This window comes from Pteronotus mesoamericanus, unplaced genomic scaffold (genome assembly GCF_021234165.1).
Source record: "Pteronotus mesoamericanus isolate MK-2021 breed Mesoamerican mustached bat unplaced genomic scaffold, CSHL_Meso_final scaffold_85, whole genome shotgun sequence".
Lineage (NCBI taxonomy): Eukaryota > Metazoa > Chordata > Mammalia > Chiroptera > Mormoopidae > Pteronotus > Pteronotus mesoamericanus.
The window spans coordinates 29,659,614-29,674,367 of record NW_026555329.1 but is presented as its reverse complement, the minus strand read 5'-3'; the positions used below and the strand labels follow the sequence as shown (position 1 = coordinate 29,674,367).

At 35.0% G+C, this 14,754-nt stretch overlaps 2 pseudogenes; one reads left to right on the top strand and one right to left on the bottom strand.

Moving 5' to 3' along the window:
* Positions 1-924: 924 nt before the first annotated feature.
* LOC129063087 (hydroxylysine kinase-like) lies at positions 925-1,861 on the bottom strand (annotated as a pseudogene).
* A 66-nt stretch (positions 1,862-1,927) lies between these two features.
* LOC129063152 (histone H3.3A-like) lies at positions 1,928-13,247 on the top strand (annotated as a pseudogene).
* Positions 13,248-14,754: the final 1,507 nt, after the last annotated feature.

The window sequence follows — 14,754 nt, the reverse complement described above, 5'->3', positions numbered from 1 at the left end:
ATGCCCTTTTATTTGTGGAATAACACTGGCATTAAGTATTTGTTATTTCTTTAGCTGAAAAAGCAAGTTGATATTCATATATTTGTCTGAAGTTTTGAAATTTTACTAGATCATAAAATCCCAAAGTTGAGGATGAGGATAGTTCTGGACAATTGCAGACACCCCTCTATAGTTTTCCCAGACACTAATGGCCTGTCTGCTATCACATGTTGCCAATTATTCTGCTAATTGGCAAGATTTCACTTTGCCCTATGGCCTGAAGAATGGTCTGTCTTCAAGGGTGGATGTTTAGTGAGGAGTTGTTTCTTATATTTTACCACTCTAGATGCCAACAACTGCAGGGCTCAAGTGACTTGCCTCAAGTGACAGGGCTACATGGTCAATCAATGCCAAAGAGAGGACTAAAATGCCAGCGATTCAGCAAGTGACTACAAATCAGAGTGATCACTTCTATTTATCACTTCCAATTCTGTTGCAGGAAATAGGCTTGATGAAATACAATAACTTAATCTGTACAGAAACAACTTGCCCTATCCATCAAGCAAGCAAGACATTACCTTCATACTGTTTCCTTCAAAACAACTCAACTTCCTTACAGAGACTTTCAAAATTTATCTGAACCTCTCCTTGTGCTCTGCTTTCTGTAAACTTGCGGTGCCCTCATTCACAAGGATGTCTTTCATCAAGTTTTTAAATCATTTTTATACCTGAAACACATGTAATTTTATTAACCAATGTCACTCTAATGAATTCACTAAAAAATAAAAATGAAAAATAATCATGAGATTGTCTGAAGACCTTCGTGGCTTCACAAGCATTGATCTGTTCCATCAATTCATTTTTAATTGTGCAGGGAAATTCCTCATAGACTTAGACTTGGTCTTACTGGGTTAATTACCCAAGTTCATGTAAACTTTTATCCAGTCATATAGAGATCCCAGATTTGTAGGACTTAACAGTGTCAAACCAGATTTCTTCTGCAGCTTTCTGGCTAATGTCAAACATTTGCTGTAGGTGCTTCCACCTGGTTTTTGCAGTAATCATGAGATATCCTTTGTTCTTTGGCTATAGCGGGCAAGTACGCAGCTCAGACAAGTGACTGACAAAAATGACTGCACACAAGGAGAAACAAACACCCCTCTCTACCAGTATCAGAGGTATGATACCTTCAAACTCTGCAAGCACATGACCACCCGCTTGTATAGGGGTCTTGCTTCTAATCATCATGTGCATGATGGTGATTGCCACTTCAAACACATAGTAACCAGAGCTCATGTCAGCAAAGTCTAAGATCCCAGACTTGTGATATACAGCATCTCAAAGGCTTGCTGGACCCTACTGAAACGTTATGGTCATTAAGATCTCCATGATACTTCCAGGGTCTTATCCAATTTGGCAGCCAGCCTTCTAATTTTATACAATAGCTGAGGGCTGATGGGGATCTCAGCTATGAGTCTTCTGGGGAGGTAAGTTAGTAGCCTCACCAAGTAGATTTTGATTTCGGAACCACTATTTACAGACATGAGAGAAGTTATGTTGTTTCCTTTGGTGCGACATGCAGAGGCTGTTGGAAATCCAGCCGGCTGCAGGAACATGATGATGTGACCCTGCACCTCAATCAAGTCTGGGGTTTTGATCAACTCGGCATTGCTTATTTTGAGGACATATTCAGTGGGGCCACCTGTGGTGTCTATGGTTCTTGAAATGCATACATGAAAGTTTTGGTCCTCATAGCTAGGAAGTGGCTGGATCTTGGAAACTTTGAACCCAAATACCAATACCACTGCTGCTGCACAGGCTCTGGCCCCGCTGAAAGTGGGTTTTGCAAAGCCTGTGATCGCTGGTCATCTCCACTTGACATTACGTCTAGGGGAAACAGCCTGAGGGTCTGAGCGGAGCCCAAGGCACTGACCCCCTGGGACCCGGGATGCCTCTGCTCCCGCACCACTCACCCTGCAAGACCTGCGGTCCAGAGGCGGCTTCTGTGGTCCAGCAGCCCGGGCTGAGGTCTGACGCTCCCACGGGGAGGGCTGAGGTCTTCCGTGGCCAGGTGTTGCGTGGGGTGGCCGCGCCTGACTGCCTCTCCTCAACCCACCCCTCTCATTCGCCAACTATTAACATGGTATGTATGATAACATGCATTTATGGTGTTTTTTCACTGTACTCATTCGCAATTTTTATTGATTATTAGCATAAATAATATTTAGGCTTGCAAAGAGGTTTTATTGTTTTATAGACAACTGAAAACAATCTTAACTGGCTGTTATTTTAGAACAATGTTTCTGCTACATTTTCCCACTTATGCAAATGAATTATGTAACAAGCATCATCTTAGAAGTATATTATGCAACTGGGTCACTATCAAGAACTGAAAATACCACAGAGATGAAAATAAACTTTAGAGTAAAAATGTTTTAGGATGTGCCAACAATTCCAATTTTCCAAGTGCCTCAGTTTAATCATGATCAGCTCTGTAGAGGAAGAACGAAGGACAATTGCAGGAGTGTTGTTCATCTACGTGGAGAGGATTCATTACCTCCAACGGTATTTGACATGAAAACAGATGTACCTCTGTCACTGCTATGACCTCCCTAATAAGATGAACAACTAGGCCAATACACTTATTGATCAGAACCAAACTCATTCCACTGGAAATAAACAATAGATGCACATCAGTGTAAAAAAGGGATTTGACGTCTGTCCCAAGTATATAGGCTATTGAGAACCTTAGACATGCAACTAGCTATTTAACAGTGCTATCTCTTATTGAAGGTACACAAATAAGAGGATTTCTTGAATTGCTCAGTAGGCAATATTTTATAAATATGGGTAATTGTATAATAAACTTACAAATCAAATATGCCTGTATATCAAACTTGTAAATCAAAAACTCAGTCTGCTTTCTAAGTGTGTTGAAAATTGAAATTGTTAATCATTTTTCAATTAACTTGTTTTTCTTTTTAGAGGTAAAAAGAAGTATTTGTGAATATCAGTGGGTGCTTATTGAATAAATGATTCAGATGCTCTTTCACTGTTTTTAATACTTAACACTATTTATATAACATAACCTTACAAAATGTTACATTAATAAAATGTTACAGTAAAACTTGTATGTAGTGAGGTACAAACAGAACATTTTGAATGAGTGTTTTAAACAAATTTAAATTGTTTAAATTAGCTAGGAGCAATTTTATAAACCTTGCCAGTTCTAATTGTTTTCAAGTCATGGTATAGGTTCTGTTTTTCATGGTTTCTAAGGACTAAAAAAAATTTTAAGGGTAACTAAAATATATTTTTTGCAAGCTATATGTATGTTTAGGTAATGACCAGGAATCATTCAGTAACTTCGTTTATAAGATTTATTTTTGTTGTATTTTTTCCATTACCACTTATCCCCCTTATATATCTCTTCCTCTCTGCAATCACCACATTGTTGTTCATGTCAATGAGTCCTTTTTCCTCTTTTTTTTTTTTTTGCTCAGTCCTTCCACTCCCAACACTCCCCGCCCCATTAGCTGTCAGCCTGTTCTTTATGAGTCTGTCTCTATTTTGCTTGCTTGTTCAGTTTGTTCATTGCATTCCACATGAGTGAAATCACATAGTATTCTTCTCTGACTGGCTTATTTCACTTAGCATAATGTTCTCCAGGACCATCCATGCTGTTACAAAGGGTAAAATTCCTTCTTTTTTATGGCTGAGTAGTATTCCATCATGTAAATGTCCCACAGTCATTTTATCCACTCATCTACTGATGGGCGCTTAGACTGCTTTCATATCTTGGCGATTGTAAATAATGCTGCAATGAACATAGGGGTGCCTATATTCTTTTGAATTAGTGTTTTGGGTTTCTTCAGATAAATTCCCAGAAGTGGCATTGCTAGGCCAAAAGACAGTTCCATCTTTAATATTTTGAGGTACCTCTATACTGCTTTCTAGAGTGGCTGTACCACTCTGCATTCCCACCAACAGTGCAAAAGGGTTCCCCTTTTTCTCCATCCTTGCTAACACTTGTTTTTTAACTTATTGCTGAGAGCCACTCTCACAGGTGTGAGATGATATCTCATTGTAATTGTAATTATATTTCTCTGATAGTGACATTGAGAATCTTTTCATATGTCTATTGGCCATCTGTATGTTCTCTTTGGAGAAGTGTCTACTCAGGTCCTTAGCCCATTTTTAAATGGGCTGTTTGGTTTTTTAGGTGTTGAGTTATGTAAGTTCTTTATAAAGTTTGGATATTAACCCCTTATCTGATGTATTGGTGAATATGTTCTCTCATTCTGTGGCTTGTCTTTTTATTTTGTTGATGATTTCATTTTCTGCACAAAAACTTTTTAGTTCGATGTAGTCTCATTTATTTTTTTTTTTATTTCCCTTGCCTGAGGAGATATTTCAGATAATGTATTTCTTCAAACAGTGTCTGAGATTTCACTACCTATGTTTCCTTCTAGGATTATTATAGTTTCAGGTCTAACATTAAATATTTAATCCATTTTGAATTTATTCTTTGTACAGCATAAAAAGATGGTTTAGCTTCATTTTTATGCATGTATTTGTCCAACTTTCCCAACACCATTTATTGAATAAATTGTCTTTAGACCACTATATGAACCTGCTTCCTCTGTAATGTATTAATTGACTATAAAGGTGTGGATTTATTTCTGGGTTCTCTATTCTGTTCCATTGATCTGTGTGTCTGCTTTTATGCCAGTACCATGATGTTTTGATTACTATGCTTTATAGTATAGTTCAATATTAGGTAGAGGGATTTCTCCAACTTTGTCCTTCTTTCTTAAGATTGCTGTTGCTAGGCAGGGCCTTTAGTGGTTCCATGTAAATTTTTAAAATATTTGTTCTAGGTCTGTGGAATATGTCATTGGTATCTTGACAGAAGTTGTGTTGGAACTATAGATTGCTTTGGGTAGTATAGAAATCTTCCAAAACTAAATCAGGAAGAAGCAGATAATTTGAATAGATAGATTACACCTAGTGAAATTGATGCAGTAACCAAAAAACCCCAATAAACAAAAGCCCAGGACTGGAGGGCTTCACAGGGGAATATTACCAAATATCCCAAGAAGAACTAAAACCTCTCCTTCTCAAACTATTTCAAAAAAGTCAAGAGTAGGTAAGACTCCCAAGCTCATTTTATGAGGCCATCATTATCCTGACTCCAAAACCAGATAAAGATACTACAAGGAAAGAAAATTATAGGGCAATATCCCTAATGAACATAGATGCTAAAATCTTCAACAAAATATTAGCAAACCAAATACAGCAATACATCAAAAAAATCATACGCCATGATCAAGTGAGATTTATTCTGGGAATGCAAGGTTGGTACAATAATCACAAATTAATAAATGTGATACATCACATACACAAAATGAAGGATAAAAACAACAGAATCATATCAATAGATGCAGAAAAAGTATTTGATAAACTTCCACTCCCATTTATGATAAAAACTGAATGCCATATATGACAAACCCATTGCCAACATCATACTCAAGGGGCAAAAACTAGAAGCATTCCCTCAACATGAGGAACAAGGCAGGGATTAGTACTTTCACCTCTCTTATTCAACATAGTACTGGAAGTCCTGGCCATAACAATCAGACAAGAAGAAGAAATAAAAAGCATCCAAATAGGAAAGGAAGAAGTAAAACTGTCTTTATTTGCAGATGACGTGATACTGTGCATAAAGATGCCCTAAACCCTAAAGATGCCAACAAGAAACTACTAGAACTAATAAATTAACTAATAAACTAGCAGGACACAAAATTAATACCCAGAAATTAGTTGCATTTTTATATGCAAATAATGACCTATCAGAAAGGGAAATTAAGAAGACAATCCCATCCACAAGTACTTCAGAAAGAATAAAATACCTAGGAATAAATCTAACCAAGAATATGCACTTAGAAAATTATAAGACATTGAAGAATATACAAATAAGTGGAAGCACATACTGTGTTCATGGAGAAGAAGAATTAACATCATTTATATACCTATACTATGCAGTAATTTCTTTGATTCAACTGAATTAATTGATATATGGGAAAGGGAATTGGGAAAGAAGATAGAATGATGAGATCTGGATATTTCCATATATTTCCATTTATCCTTGGATTCTCTTTCCTGTTATAAAACAGGAACAACTTTGTTTTTTTAAATTTATGTTGAATTAAATAAATACACACAATACATATGTTTTATTAGACTTTCTGCCCATTTAGACAAACTTATAAATAGGAAAAATGATGTGCGTTTACTGAGGCAAATGATTTTTACCAGATACATAAATCAATCAATAGATATTTTAAAATGATCTCAATAGGACTTTTGTGCCAACTCATATGCTATAAATATCTGCTGTGCAATACTGAAATTGCTTTATTCATAGAGATTTGCTAACAAATTTAAATCCTGCAATGTACTAAATGTAAACTTTTTGCTCTAATAAATGTCATTAATGATTCTTTATCATTTTTTCCTATGAAACTATGCTGTTTTACTAGATGTCATAAAGAGAGGGAAGTTCTCAAGTTCTCTCTTTTAAAGAGGTCAATTCTTTTTCATACAATAGAAATCAAAATTTCTGAATTAAAATCCCATTTAATGAAATTGATCATACATTTTTAAATGAAAAATTGTAAATTACAAATACCACGCTCTCAGACTCAAAAGGCCTTTCCTTTTCTGGCTGGGTAGCTTAGTTGGTTAGAATGGCGACCCAGTGCGCCATGGATGGGGGCTTGGTCCCCGTGAGGGCTTATATAAGAATCAATGAATGAATGCATAAATAAGTAGAACAAATCAATATTTTCTCTCTCTCTCTCAAATCAATAAATTAAATTTAAAAAATTTTAAAAGGCTATTCCTGTAATTTGGACATACTTTTGAATATTAAGAATAATTTTTGGACAATTTCTCCATCAGTGTCCAATTGTTTCATCTTTTTTAATAGTCTGTTAATTTGAAAGTATAAACTGTATTACATAATCAGGACAATTATAAAAATGGACTATATAAAGAGATTTCATTTCCATGTGAGGCAAACTTGCTTGCAGTACAATTTATTCATGTCAATCTTCTTAACTATTCACGTTTTTCCTACAGTTGCTTTAACTACATTGTTTGCTAAGAATTTTAGAGGTGGTAGAAACAAGTAGAAAAAAATCTAAGATATTCTTGGCCCTTTTCTTTCAAATTCACATTGGTCATAAGATATGGTATCTTGATGTTATCAGGCTTACTACTATTTGTAATGTTTTGTGAAGTATACAAGGTCTGTCCAAAGAGTATCCAGCCATGTAATATGAAAAAAGAGAGATATTTATTGAAGATACATGATGCAAGAAACATTGTACATGGAACAATGCTGCCTCAGTCCCCTTCAAAGTTATGACATTCTTGAGGAAATCTGGTTCATTGGTAGCAGTTTGAATCAAGGCATTAGCAACAGCAGCACAATATTTCTTCTGCTCTGGTAGCAGAAACCGCAGAACGAATTGCACCACGACATATTTCATGCCAGTATCCTGTATCAAAATCTTGGACACCGTATCTTTTGGAATCTCTAAATCAGCTTCTAGTTCTTTTTCCAGATCAATTGCTGATCAGCTGCTGATCCCTGTTGACTGCAGCTCAGACATGTTCAACATTCTCAGGTGTTGTGCTTGTTGCAGGCCTTCCAGAATGTGGACCACTTTTAACAGATTCTCAGCCATTTTTGAAGCATCTGTGCCACAATTTTATTTGCACTGTACTCATTGCATCATCCTTGAAAGCCTTCTGAATCATCCAAAAAGTTTCCATGGGTGAATGTTCAAGCTTAACACATAATTTGATGCAGATTTGTTGCTCTACTCAGTCAGTTTGAATGTGACAGCCACACAGTAGATATGCTCACTTGATGGCATCTACCACCTCCACTGACTAATACAGTGAAGTTGTCATTGTTTACACATTCACATTCTAGTCCACTCTACTTGGCTTCTAGGTTATATGGATGTCATGCACACCATTCTCATATTAACAACAGCTGGACTTGTTCTGGACAGACTTTTATATATAAATCAAAAAATCTAAATAAAATACGTAGACTCAGAGGATCCTCTTTTCTGGGTTATCTGCAGCACCAAGGTTTCCCAGACTTATTTCTCTATGCTCTCGAGCCAAAAAGGAAGACTCAAGGTTTCATGGTTTTAATTTTCCTGTTGCTTAATGACTTTGCTCACCCTTGGCAAAAACCTATTTAAAAGAAGGCACAGGAAATACACTGTGGTAATTACTGATCCAAGTTTTGACTTGCCTCAATACTCTGCTTCTTTATGTTGATACTGTAGAATCCTCAGAAAGTTTACTTTTTATTAAAAATAAAATGTATAATTTTATCCGTACAATTTTAGCTGTCATAATCAGGAGAACCTATTATAATGGAGCAATGCTACCGTATCAGAAGCAGAAATGCAGCATTCCTCTATAAAATCATATCAGTACATTCAGCTTTATGATATATCATTAGAAGGTAACTAGCTAGATCATTGAGCTTATACCTTTAAAATTCTTGTCCTGAAAGAATATTACATCATTTTATACATCCCTCAAAACTTTGTAAAATTTCTGTTTTCTTACATTTTCAATCTTTTTTAAAATGTTTATTTTGTATTATGTTTTTCCCATTACTGTTTATCCCCCTTATACCTGCTCCCCCCACCAGCAATCACCACGCTGTTGTCCATTTCCATGAGTCCTTTTTCCTTGACCCCGTTTTCCTATATTTTCATCAATGATATTAGCAAACTTTATCATTTTTGTCAGTTTAAGAGAAGGAAACTAGTAGCTTATCATTGCTTTACGTTCTATTTCCTGATTACAGGTCATGTTGTTGGTCACTGTTTGTAGTACCTTTGATCAAATTGTCTGATCATGACATTCTGTTCTTTGTATTTTTTTGTAAACCTGTGATGCAGTGAGTTTATTTGGAAATAATTCTCAATCCATGGAAAAATATAATTAATGTTGTGAGCAAGCACTTTGTCATTTTATTTTCTATTATTTCTATTTCACTATTTCTTTTTCTCTCTGGATCTCTGTTGCCCATTCCTTGTTTGATTCTTCAGGGACCCCACACCAGTGTTTGGTGAATGAAGTTAAATGAGGGTATTTTATTTAAAAGCATATATATAATGCAGTTTTGGATTATATATATCTAAATTTATGTAAGTAATATTATGTGATAGCTTTAATTGACTTTCTAATGATTTGAGTCAATATACTTTTAAAATAAATTAATAATGTTATATGTACCTTGAGTTGGTTGCTGCATTATATTCCACTGTCTTACCATATTTTATGATACAATATGCTAGTAAACACCTATGTTAACACCTAAGTTAACTCACTTCCAGATAACAATATGCTTATGCACTTCATTTATCTAATTATTGACAAATTGTTCTCTAGAATGACTTTAATTTCATACTCTGGCATAATAATATAATTTTACTAGTTAATTTACTTGATTTTGTTTTTCCTTTACCCATGAATGTGAGCCTCCTAAGAACAAAAGCATTATTTAGTTTTGTTCATCTTTGTTTCCATAGCACTAACCGCATAGCTCCAGAGATAGAGAAAACACTTAATAAGTACTTATAGAACAATAACTAATTATAATTTCTGGTTACAAAGAAGGTATTTGCTGTTTTTCAAATTTGCTTAGATCATTTCCTCTAAAAATAATATCTTAAATCTGGAAATATACTAGAAGTTTCAAGCTTGACTTATCTTATAAGAACACATTTATTTTCATCTAAAGAACCAGATTAACACCAAATGCTAGAGAGGATGTGGAGCAACTCATTTTCATTGCTGTTGGAAATGCAAAGGGGTACAGCTACTTGGGAAAGATTTGGCAGCCTCTCTGCTCCTTGGTATTTATGTAAAGGAGTCAAAAACTTATGTTCACATGAACACCTGTACAAAGATATTTAGCAGCTTTCTTCATTATTACCAAAGTGAGGAAGCAACCAAGATGTGCTTCAATGAGTGACTGAAATTGTTGTACATCTAGACAGTGTATGACAATTGAAATGAGCTATCAAGGCATGAAAAAGACATGGAGAAACTATAAATATATATTACTGAGTGAAAGCAGCCAATCTGAAAGGCTACATATTGTTTGATTTGAAGTATATGGCATTCTGCAAAAGACAAAACTGTAAGGACAGTAAAAAGAGCAATGCTTTCCAGGGTTTGGGGAGATTCGAGTAAACAGGTAGAGCACAGAGTATTATTATGGCAGCAAAAATACTCTGTATGATACTATAATTGTGGATACATTTATCTAAACCCATAGAATGTAGGGTTCACTCAGAATTTTGAGAGTGAACCCTAAGGTAAACTATGGACTTTGGGTGATTATAATGTGTCATGTAGGTCCATCAATTGTAACAAATGTACCAGTCTAGTGGGGAATGTTGATAATGAGAGAGGCTATGCATGTGTGGGGCCAGGAATATAGGGGAAATCCCTCTACCTTTCTCTCATTCTCTCTGTAAAACTTAAACTGCCGTATAAAAAAAGTAAAGTCTTAATGAAAAAAAAAATAGTAGGCTTCTGCAAGAAACCTAATTTACAAAAGAATTAAATTGATAGAATATGAGCATGGGAAATTTCTCAGAAAGTATCCCCTATGGAGTTACTTAATGGAAGTTTTCCTAATTAGATTAAGAGAGTGTTCAAAACACAAAAATTAATTTTTTTGATAAGTGGGAACCAAAGAAAATTTAAAAAATTTTCACAAGAATTTAGTGAGATATGAAGATAAAATGTCTATTGACATATAAGTTAACACAAAAAATGTATTTACAAAAAATAGTTCACCCACTAATCACAAATATGTCTAGAACAGAAGATGAGAAGTCTTTACATTTTACAACATTACCAAGAACAACTCACTGTCTGTATCCAAGAGCATCCATCCGTGGGCTGCAGGGAGGAGATGCCATCAGTAGTGCTGGGTGCTGACATCGGCGGGGTTGACTGCAATGTGCGTAGGCATCTGGGCTTGAAATTTTTCAAGGAGATATTTTCCTTGTAAGGAGATATTTTCTTTGGAAGTTGTCCCAAAACAGAGAATTTTTCAATATAAATATAAATAATGATTCTAACTTTATTTTATAGAGAATATAACTTTCTCTATTATCTTATAGATTGTTATATTCTAAGAAAGACCCTGAACAAAACCATTTGTAGCGCAGGAAATAGGGATACAGAGTTACTTAGCTCCCTTTTTGCTTAACAGAAGAATTCATTTTAGAAAGATAATAGTTTTAAGGACAAGGATATTGCTTCAGCAAAAGCTCTTTATTAGCAAGAAATACGGTTTTCATTGTATTGCATAACTAGTTGTAGCACAGGATATTTAAGGGGTTTTTTTTATTTGTTTGTTTTGAAGTGTATGACTTGACAGTCACATTACTAAATTTCTATAGTCATCCAGTGAGTGTTCTGATAAATGAATTGGAAATACTATACTCATCAAGTAGTAACTAATTTTTAAACCACTGGTTACAGAATATTATTATAAACTGCCTTTCTTCTCTAACTGCAAATCATGTCAGCATTGAAACATACTGTCATCAAGAAACATCTATGGATTCAGTATTAATAGAATAATTGATACTCATGAAAGAATGTGCTACTGGTGTAGAGATTGGACATACAGCAAGCTTGACACTGAAAGTTTATTTTAGACTACTATACTGAAGATTTCATCTGGATTTTTACCTGTACAGTTTAAGCTTAATAACAGTTCTAGACATCTCTTAATCACATCATCAAATGACATTGAAAAAGTGGCTCTCATCAATGACAGCTTGATTTTAGTGACTAAGGTCTTCATTGATTAAGAGAGTCTTGAAAATAAAATATGTATTGATGTTCAACTGCTCTGTTATTAATCTCATAGGATAGAGAATGCCTACAGTGTATGTGAATGTGTATATGCACAGATAGTCCTCATGTTGATGATGTGCATGTAAGAATATTCATGTGTGTTGATATTCTTTCCAGGTGATATTTCTCTCATTGATCACCATTATTATTTTTGCATTAGAAATTACCACATCTTAAATTCTTAGTTATAGCTCAAGAAAATCTGAAGTCTTGAGTGCTACATCTGTTAATGGCAAGGGTTTTTTTTTTCCCTTCAACTTTGGATGCTAAAATCTACAGATACTTTCAATTCAAGAATAGACTAGGGAAACATTTACTTCGTTTTTCTAGAAATAATATTTAAATAAAATTAGAGAAATACCAAAATGAATGAACTAATAAAAGCCAGGAAATTGTTAGTCTTCAACCACAGAACAGTTTTGTTGCATTGCTGGAAAGGGGAGAGAGAGGAGAGAGGAAAGGAGAGGGGGGAGGGGAAGGGAAGGGACTTAAGGAGACAAAAGTTATTTTAGGAAAAATATTCATTTAATAAACTCCAGGGATCACTCAGTATACGCCCACATTAACACTGTATGGATTATTGAGTCAAGAAAACACAGAATGTTCAACCACATGTTGTCGGCTGTGGTTTATTGTCACTACTTCAAATTCCATCCAGTGCTGCCCATCCCTAGGTTCATTTGATATGACTGGAGATTGGTGTTTTAAAAATTGTAAAATTAGAAGTAATCTCTCCTGGCAATAATAAATTGTTATTATTAAAATATTTTGGGGTGTTCGCAGCCCCAGTCGCTCTCTAACGCCAGCACCTCCTCCAGCTCGCAGAGCTCCAGCTGAAGGAGAAGGGGGGTAAGTAAAGAGGTCTCTGTACCGTGGCTCGTACAAAGCAGACTGCCAGCAAATTGACCGGTGGTAAAGCACCAAGGAAGCAACTGGCTACCAAAGCCGCTCGCAAGAGTGTGCCCTCTACTGGAGGGGTGAAGAAACCTCATCGTTACAGGCCTGGTACTGTGGCACTTCGTGAAATTAGACGTTACAGAAGTCCACTGAACTTCTGATTCGCAAACTTCCCTTCCAGCGTCTGGTGCGAGAAATTGCTCAGGACTTCAAAACAGATCTGCGCTTCCAGAGTGCAGCTATTGGTGCTTTGCAGGAGGCAAGTGAAGCCTATCTGGTTGGCATTTTTGAAGATACCAACCTGTGTCCTATCCATGCCAAACGTGTAACAATTATGCCAAAAGACATCCAGCTAGCACCGCTGCATACGTGGAGAACGTGCTTAAGAATCCACTATGATGGGAAACATTTCATTCTTAAAAAAAAAAATTCTCTTCTTCCTGTTATTGGTAGTTCTGAACGTTAGATATTTTTTTTCCATTGGGTCAAAAGGTACCTAAGTATATGATTGCAAGTGGAAAATAGGCGACAGAAATCAGGTATTGGCAGTTTTTCCATTTTCATTTGTGTGTAAATTTTTTTAATATAAATGCGGGGACATAAAGCATTAATGCAAGTCGAGATGTTTCAGTGAAAAAGTTTCAAGCAGTTCAACTTTATAACAATATAAATAAACCTGTTAAATTTTTCTGGACAATGCCAGCATTTGGATTTTTTTAAAACAAGTAAGTTTCTTATTGATGGCAACTACATGGTGTTTGTAGCATTTTTTTCATACAGTATATTCCATCCATTCACTATACTTTTCTAACTGAGTTGTCCTACATGCAAGTATGCTTTTAATGTTGTCTGTCTTCTGTGCTGTTCCTGTAAGTTTGCTATTAAAATACATTAAACTATAAAAAAATAAAATATTTTTGTTAACCATTAAATGTATTATTTAAAAAGTACTCTGCCTTTACAAATTTTGTCTCAACTTGCTTGCTTCTTCCAAGCCAAATTCTATCAGAATAACCACTTGCCAACTTTATTTGTAAATATTATTTTGCTTTATAACTGTTATTTTTATTTATAAATGTTATTTTATGTTATCAGGACAAGTAAGATGATATTCTATATCTCAAAAAAGTATCCTGCTCAATCATCCTCATTTGTTAGAGGTGGATTTTTCTGGATTAGCCTCACCCAAATTTTCTTTTATTGTCCTGAAACCCTAAGATGAATCACACATTTAATAAAATTTTTTCTCTTTGAGGAAAAAAGGATAAAAATAACTATAATTTATTGTTTTCAAATAAGTCTGACATGTGATTATCTTTTTCAGAGTTCCCATTAGAAACTTTTGTCCCAAACTTTTACCAGAGAATTTTTTGTTCAAACAGAAAATCAAGAGATTGTTCCTTACTGAATTCTCCTCAATTGACATCAAAATATTATGGTTAAATGTCATAACTTTAAATCATTTCTGATCTATAGAGGTTAGATAGGGCTTATAATATTTCTACTTTATTTTAAACAGAATTTGGATCTGAATAAATTCTTTTGTGTCCCACCAACCTCAAAGTTTGTTGGGGATGAAAGTCCAAATTTGCTCTGACATACTATAAAAATCTCATGAGCAGAGTGCTAAATCTAATTCTGTAATCTATGAATTATGTCCAGTGCTATTTAAAATACAATTTTAATTAAAAATATGTATTCAAATATGTTTACTGACCTGTATGATTCTTGGCTCTGAAACTACTGCATGTCACATGAGTGATACAGAACACGAACCCCATAAAGAGAGAAAACACTCCAATGAAACCAAAGAAACGAGACCCAAACTAGATAAAACCATGTGCAGGCCAGGATTTTTTCAAATCTTCCTTGTCATGCTGAAGCCTCCAGCTC